The following is an 8,436-nucleotide window of genomic DNA, read 5'->3' as shown; positions in this document are numbered from 1 at the left end:
TTCTGAATACTGAAGCATGTCTTTCTGATATCAAATAATTTTCATTTTTGAAAATCACAATATAATACAAATTTTATGACAAATTATAAAAATTTAATATTTTTCAAATTTTTGATATATAACCCCTCAAGTAAATTATATAAATCTAATGACATATTCTTAAAGTGTATGTAGCAGGAGGAAAAGCCGACGGTCAATTGAAAATTTTGACCTTTCATATTGAAGATATGGATTTTTTCCCAAAAGACCTAATTTTTTTTGGAGTTTGGGGAAAAAAAATCCATATCTTCAATACGAAAGGTCAAAATTTTAAATTGATCGTCGGCTTTTCATCCCACCTACATACACTTTAAGTATAAATATTCAGATTTATAAAGTTTACTTCAAGTACTGTTAAATATCAAAATATCAATTTTTAATGATTTGCCATAAAATGTGTATTAAATTGCAATTTCAAAAAATCAAAATTATTTGATATCAGAAGGACATTCTTCAGATTCAGAATGCAATTCGATATGTCTGATGTGCTCTAATGTCCTAAAATAAATACTGTCCAAACGTTCATACCCCACCCCTTAATAGAGTATGACAAATTGACATGAAAACAAAGTATAAATTTTCATATTAAAAACACAAAACATCGTGCAAAAAATTTTTTTTTTAGGTCAACCATGAATGATCCTAGCATTTAGGTCTAGGTCCAGGGACACTACAAAACTGAAAAAATAAATAACTTTTTTTTTGCAATTTTGGTACCCGTTACCCGCCTAAAAAAATGTGCCGGGTACCGGGCAGTAAATTACCCACAAATGACACCCTACATAATAAAGAACAAAATCATGAAGAGTAATCAATATTCATAAGAAAACAACACCGGCCCAAGGTGTTTTAATTCTTGTGACTCTACATGCATTACGATTCACAATGTATGGATGTAGAGTTACAAGAAATATAACACCTGTTTTTGTGACTGAACATCTACAATGGGGTTGGTGGCAATTTTTTTGGAATCTTTAATATAAAATCTGTAACTTCCGATTATGAGCATGAAATCTGCCATAGTCTTGTTGGACTTGGATTTGAGTCTAGACTCAGACACAAATGAATTCGGAAGTGGCTGACTGACCTGGATACAAATGGAATCGCTCTGACTCAGATGACTGAGATGAGGTGGACTTGGATAAAAATCTGACCCAATCTTTTATTTCATTTATTTTTGATGAACCCTGCAGGATACTGTTACTGTTAACATCAGTAAGGAAAACTACGGTATGAATTTCACTCCTGGAGGAATGTGAATTAAGAGTTACAAAATCGCTCTCTTAAACAATGATTGTGAATGTTACAATTGGTCTTTTTCATATTTTCAGTTCAGCAAAATGCCAGCACCCATTGCTTGCTAATCATTCATCTATTGTTGCTGTAGGCAAAACTTGTTATAGTTGAAATCCATCTTCTTGATCTGCAAAATAACAACAAAAAAGAACGCTAAATCAATAAAAGTAAAGAATATTGATATGCAATCATGTACGGTATTACAGCATGTTGGCTTTCAAAATCGTAACACATTCCAATTTCAAAAGTTGTTGAAATAGGCATAAAAATTGCTTGATTAGGCGTAACCAGATGACCCATTTAGCTGAACTTTTCTTCTTTTAAAAATTTTTATTAATTTATTTTTCATTTTGCAAAAAAAAAAAAAAAAGTCAGGGTCGGGACTCTTTTTTTTTTTTTTTTTTTTTTAATTCGGGTAATCCGTAAATGGAATTTGTATCCGGGTAGGGAAAAACGGGCGGGTACCCGAATATCCGGGCTTGAGTCACTGCCTTAATAAACACAAAACATTTCGGTCTAAATAACACAAAACTTATGACCTGTATGCATGACTTCCAGTTTAAAATTCAATATGGAAGTGATCATATCTTTCTCTCACAATGTTTTTTGTTGTTTAATTTGTACATACCTGCAGTGATAATTGATTGTCATCTGAGTTGTGAAACTTCAAGTTGCTGAACACTATACAGTCATGTTGTGTACTGAAAAAACAAACAATACAAAACATTTAGTAGTCTTGGTTTATTTACATTTAGGCCTATTTTTAGAATTCATAAACATGATTGACCATAGTATTTTTTATACTTGCTTCAAGTTTGATAGTTAACATCAGTTGGGCCTACTTTCAGTGTGCCACCTCCAACAGACCACCATTGTATGTGTACGCTCTGCGGCTGAAGGATTAGGTTGGCGTGCCGCACCGTATTTGTTCCATTAACCGCCCACCTACATAATTTGTAGTAACTTTACATCAAGCAAACTGATAATATTACATTATTAGTTCTGCCCATGCAAATCTGAAACATATGACACACCACGATGATAGGTGAATATTTTGGGCCTTTATTTACATCTTCTTGGCCTAAGAAATGTAAAAAATCAGCGCCCACCCAAAATGATTTTAAATGATTTTGTTAAGCGCCCTGGGCAATGGAACGAATACGATGCATACCTGTGATTTGATAATTTGTTGCAATCACCAAAATGCGCACACTATTAAGACCCTACACCTTGAGTTTGGTGACCTGGTTTCAAAGAGTTCCAAATCAATTCAGAGCGGTGTCGCTCTGAAGTATGAGAACAAAATACAATTGTTGGAGTGGTGCTGCGCGGAAACAGTGCCATTCAGAGTCATGCCACTGCCGCTCAGTGGTGTGCCGCTCGGCTTGCAGACAAGTACAAATGGCAAAAAGTATGAAACCAGCATTAGGCGGAAAAAATAAGACTCATCCTGTTGGGCGCAGTGCTTACGCTAGTTGTGTAAATGCAATGCGTGACTGGCGCATGCTTAATATTATAAATGTAAATTTACGCAAGCGTGAGTTCGGACTTTATTGATGCACGCAGTAACAAAACCCGAATACTTTCCGCCTTTTTTATATATGACTAGATTTTGCGGTTCTTGGGTGGGGTGGTTCTCTCATTACCCAACACCCGTTACCCATATAGGCCTACTTGCCCTGACCTTTTAAACTACTAATAGGCCTCTGCACGCAGCCGCTTTTGGAATCCGGAGATGCACCTGCACGATTAATCACACTGTAATGCTTTCCGATGCTCCCACTACGCCCATGACACCCGTGGGTATACTCCGCGCACTACGCGATAGCTCGCACGCGATATACACCGCGAGCATGTGTTAGCGAGCCACGCGCATACGATAGCGCCATGACAGAGGGACGGACGGACGGACACGCCATGATTAGTATTATGATGCCAGTATTAAACAAACCAGCAGTACACGCCAACAGTTGAAGTTGTGACAGTTCAGACTTCTGTCCGAGTAAACTTACCACAAACGGCACAAATCTCAGACTCAGTATTCACCCATTCATCTCTGGTATGTCAGGTTGCAGATGCCATTAATGTGCAGGGCGGTGGAGAAGTATTTTGACGATCAGGCTCATGTCATTTCACATTTTCAGGAGCACCTGCAGTTTTCAATACACATTTATGTGCATGTGTGTATAGCATGCATGCATTGCAATTTGCATGGTGCCATCCCCGGTTACGATATTTGTCCTTATCAAATATACGTAAAATTGAGCACTGTATATGCCCAAGTGGAGCCCAGGTGTGCCCACTTACTCAAAGTTTCTACATGCTTCATTGAAAGTCAAGAAAGATTAGTAAAAGTTATCTTTTTAGGGAAATTACATTCGAAATTTACATCTAAGCGACGGTAAAATAATCTGAGCCAGCGCAGCTTCAGGCTACAGCCAGTTCGGCAAATCCGTCAAATCGGGATGTATACCCCGATCGGGATGTACATCCCAATCGGGATGTATATGGCGCATTTGGAAATGAAACACGTGGGCAGTTCGTATTCGCTAACGCGTACCAGGGTAGGGTGTGACAAACACGCTGGCGGAAATTTGTTCGTGGTTTCGGAAAATTTTAAACATGTTTAATCGATTCCTTACAAAATTTTACCCCTAGGTTAACCGTGGGAAAAAAGGGTTTACCGTTGCAAAAAAAGTTATAGAGCCTCAAAGTTGGATTTTACGTTAAAAAAACTAATTTTGTAAGAATTCAGGGTCCCTAGTTAGGTTGTCGAAGAAAAAGCAGGCCCAAACGAATGTGGCGACATTATAAAATGTGTTTCCAACATTCAGATGAAAGTCACGACTTTTATCTATCATTTGCAAAAAATAGAGCTCATGATAAAACAGTTTTGAAGATATGATCTCGGATGTAAAAATGAGCTAAAATGGTTGAAGGATGCACTTTTAGGCCTAAATATTGATCAGTCAAGTCGCACAGATCGCACACGCACAATAGGCCTACTTCATTCAAATTTTTGTTTGTTTGTTTACTGTTGTTTTCATTGTTCGTTTGTTTTGTTTTGTTGCTGTTGTTGTTGTTTTAGTTTGGGGGATTTTGTTAAGCAAGAGAGGATTTTGGTAGGGGTGCAGCTGTGCAAGGCAAGCAACTTTTCGTTGAATAGATTCATCATGCAGGTTTGTTCAGTAATGTAGGCTTAGGCCTACACATTTTGGATTGCTTTTTGACAAAACGAAGTAAATTTTACTCACTATACAATATTTTTGTAGGACGACACATTATAATTATGTAGTCAGTAAAATTCACTTGGTTTTGAACAAAAATTCAAAATGTTTATCAACATTTAAGTTGAAAATGGAAAGGGTGCAAGTCAAAAGGGGGATATATATTACGGATACACTTTAAAACGCTTTAGGCCTATTATAGGCCTAAGCTATAAAAAGAATTTAGAAACTGAACATTACAGAAAATGTCAATGTATGCAAAGGTCTTTTTTGCAGGCCGAGGAGGCAATCAATTTTTAGCAGGGAGAGGGATTTTCTTTGGCACTGAATAGAGCGAAGCCCCTTCAGTTAAAACTGCGAGGACATTAATTTAGCCCACCCAGTAAATTATTTTGCCCACCGTACCCAGTAGCTCCCAGTAGGCCACCAGCCCGGCCTCACCAGTAATCAAGTTCCAATATTCTGTTATGCGTTAAAAGGCAGAGAGGAATAATTCGGCTCATGATTTTTTTCATTGTTAAAATATCATGCATTCAAGGAACCATTTTCCTTCAAGTTTATGATATATCTCCAAGCAATTTTTTGGTAGTTGAGCTGCTCGGATTTTCCGCGGAAATTTTCGAACATAACATACACCCAGAGAAGATCCTCTCAGATACACGTACACCCAGGCCCGTACGCACCCCCCCATTTGCAAAAGTATACAAAAGGTCCCAAAATATCACAAACAGGGCCGGATTTACCATAGGGCCAGATGGGCCCGGGCCCAGGGCCCCCAAATTTTGGGGGCCCCCAAAATTGCCATTTGCAGTGTGCATCTTCCATTTTAGCCGAAAAACACCGTGTTTTGGGCCAAAAATTGCGCGCACTGGCCTGTTATGTTGCAAAGGTCAGCTTCAATTTGGGCTAAAATAGTATAAAATTGTCATATTAGAAGATAAAAACTTGGCCACTTGAGTGCACATGCCTTCCTCACGCTGCGATTGGGGCCTCCAAATTTTGGCCTGGCCCAGGGCCCCCAAAAAGGTAAATCGGGCCCTGATCACAAATTGCGAGCGTAGCGAGCAAAAAAATCAGGTTTTGTACGCTTTTTTGGTCAAAAATGGTCCCAATTTTGGGAAGAAAGTCCACTTTTCACAAAATCGCCCCACCCTTGGGAAAAAAAAAAGTCCACTTTTTCAAAATCAGCACCCCCCAAACAAAATCCTGCGTACGGGCCTGGATACACCATACCAATCTCTACAGCACATCAGGGCATGTGTTGAGTCGTCATTTGGTGAATTTTCAGAATTGTATGATATTTTAAATATCTTTTGATGCTTAAATCATAGGCTCAGGAACGGGGGGGGGGGGGTTCAGCTCCCTTAATAATTTTGGTGCGGGGGCTGAAAGGTATTTCCTAGGTGAAGTTTAAAAATTGTGATAAAATAGAGGAAAATGGTTGTTTGTGACCTATTTTGTAAAATTTCCTGACTGTGGGGAACCCCTGGCACCCCAGTGTGGCTCACCAAAATGGTATAGGAAGCCAAATTTTAATGTCAATCTTGAACCAAAATGTTTGAATCTTCAATGCAATTTGAGGTATGTTTTTAATAGATTTGAAACACGATTTGAAATAAATGCATGATTTTCTTGGTTAGGCCTAAGGGGCTGTGTAATAATTATTATGAGCCCCCGGGGAGGGGAAAGGGGGGGAGGGGGCAAGCCCATTTTTTGGCGAGCCGAAGGGGGGGCACCTTTGTTCCATAACCATTAAGGTATAGGACATTTTTAGTTTGTGCTATAAATGTATTTAAAGGCCCATTCAGTGATTTGCTCATCCGGACATTCGTAAAAATCATCAAAATTCAGGTTTTGGTACCTTTGTTTTGTCATAGATGTGCTAACACAGCATGCGAGTGGTTCAGCCTAAAGCCGTGTATTTAAGACAAAATAAGACATTTTACACGATTATTTAGATACTTACAGTATCTAATTTAGCTATACATGTATTTGAATGTGGCTTCAACTTCGTCACTACTGCTGTTTTCTTCGTTTTTTTTTTTAATTTGTTATTTCAAAAATACCAAATGACAATTTGAATGACTTATCCTTCACTTTAAAGCAATTTATAAACTTTTAATTTTTTTTGCGTAGGCTACTCGTTTTAAAAATGGTAAGATCTTTAAATGTTGAGCAATATCGAGGATAGGCCTATGCCCATGTTATAGTGGAATTTCATGCATCTGCTTCACAATTCTTGGTTTTTATTTTTATTTTTTACAGTTTATAATAAAATGTTGGGGTCAGTGTTAGGCCTATAATAGGGTTGGGACGAAATTACAAAACCACTAAAAGCGACTTCTGCATATTGAATGAAAATCAGTATAGAATAGGCCTACTCAAAAAGTGCTACTTCGTGTGTGTTGCTTATCTTCGAGTTTCGAGTCTCGAGTCAAATTTTCGAGTCTCGAGTTTCGAATCTCGAGTTTCGAGTTTTATATTTCGAGTTTCGAGTCTCGTATTTTGAGTTTCGAGCCTCATATTTCGAGTTTCGAGTCTTATATTTAGAGTTTCGAGTCTCATATTTCGAGGTTCGAGTATCGAGTGTCAAATTTCGAGTTTTGAGTTTATAATAATCAATAGTTCAGGGACTAATCACAAAGTGAAAAGAAGTGATAACCCTTTTTTGGTTCTAGTACAATGTATATTTTTTTCGCCTAAAAACCTTTTTCTGTTCTACTTAGAACCTTTGAAGGGTTCCAGGTTCTACAATAAAGCATTTCCTTGTCTATAAAAGATGGAACATTAAGAACCCTTCAAAGATTCTATATCAAAAAGAGAAATCTTCTTTAGCCTAGCCAAGCAAATGGTTTTATCCAAAAAAAAACAAAAAAAACAACAACATAGGGCCTACTGCTTTTCACTTTTCTTAACTTTGCGATGTGAGTCCTTGAAATAATTAGAATTAGATTGAAAGTCGCTGTTCTACTAGGCCTATTTAAATCTTTAAGGTTCTTATATGCATGTACATGTACTCTAAAAAGTAGAGTCTATGCTTTATGTAACTTTTTAAGGTTCTTTATAATTATTATAGTATCATTGCTATAAGGCGCTGAAAACGGGGAAAAAAGAAGGTTCTACGTTGCACTAAGAGAACTATGTTTGGCTGATCTATCTTCTGTTTGAGTCCCTGGTTAAATCTGATATTGCATACAAATATATTAATTACAATCTTTAAAAATAAATTGCTTTCCATCGCGTTTGAGAACATGTGCTGCAAGAAAGGCTATAGGCCTAATTAATGTCCTGGAATAAATCACTGCAAATGCCCTGCTGGGCGCCCGGTTGTAAGCACGGCGTTTTATACATCCCATTCGGGATGTACTTCCCGCTTATACATCCCGTTCGGGATGTACATCCCGTTTTGGTATATATGCTCGTTTTGACGGATTTGCTGAACTGACAGCGCAGCACCGACGTGAATTTCGGTCTTATATGCTTGAAAAATCCATATTCATGAAATGACGTTTCATGACGTAGGGACAAATTCTACTGCTACACTCTATGCGCTATATTTTTGTCAGTCTCCGAACCGGCACAGAGAAGCGACCGTGCGCATAGGTTAGGAGACTGACGGATTTAGTCTACAGCAAAACATGCCAACTTTTGAGGAAGCAGCATGAATAATTGCCAGTGTTGTACACCCAAATTTAATCTTGCAGAATGCGGAAATGAAGAAAGGAATAAAAATCCATTTAAAAAGGAATGATGTATCAAAGGATGAATTTAATTAATCAGATCATTAAATCTATTCCATCAGTTATAATGGGGTTATAATAATCCGATTATGGTTGTTCGAACATTTTGGGTGCAAATCCATTTGTTGAGATTA

The 8,436-nt window shown here is 37.7% G+C and overlaps 1 long non-coding RNA gene across 1 annotated transcript; it reads right to left on the bottom strand.

Moving 5' to 3' along the window:
* Positions 1 to 1,392: 1,392 nt before the first annotated feature.
* LOC140165878 (uncharacterized) lies at positions 1,393 to 3,736 on the bottom strand. The gene is made up of 3 exons (XR_011860779.1): positions 3,348 to 3,736; positions 1,964 to 2,036; positions 1,393 to 1,462 (listed from the first exon to the last, which is right to left on the bottom strand). It is a non-coding gene; the product is annotated as an uncharacterized lncRNA (long non-coding RNA).
* Between the last annotated feature and the right edge of the window lie 4,700 nt (positions 3,737 to 8,436).

The sequence above is a fragment of the Amphiura filiformis genome, chromosome 12 (assembly GCF_039555335.1).
Source record: "Amphiura filiformis chromosome 12, Afil_fr2py, whole genome shotgun sequence".
NCBI classification, from domain to species: domain Eukaryota; kingdom Metazoa; phylum Echinodermata; class Ophiuroidea; order Amphilepidida; family Amphiuridae; genus Amphiura; species Amphiura filiformis.
Note: the sequence above shows the minus strand (reverse complement) of the source record. Positions and strands in the feature narration are given on the sequence as shown.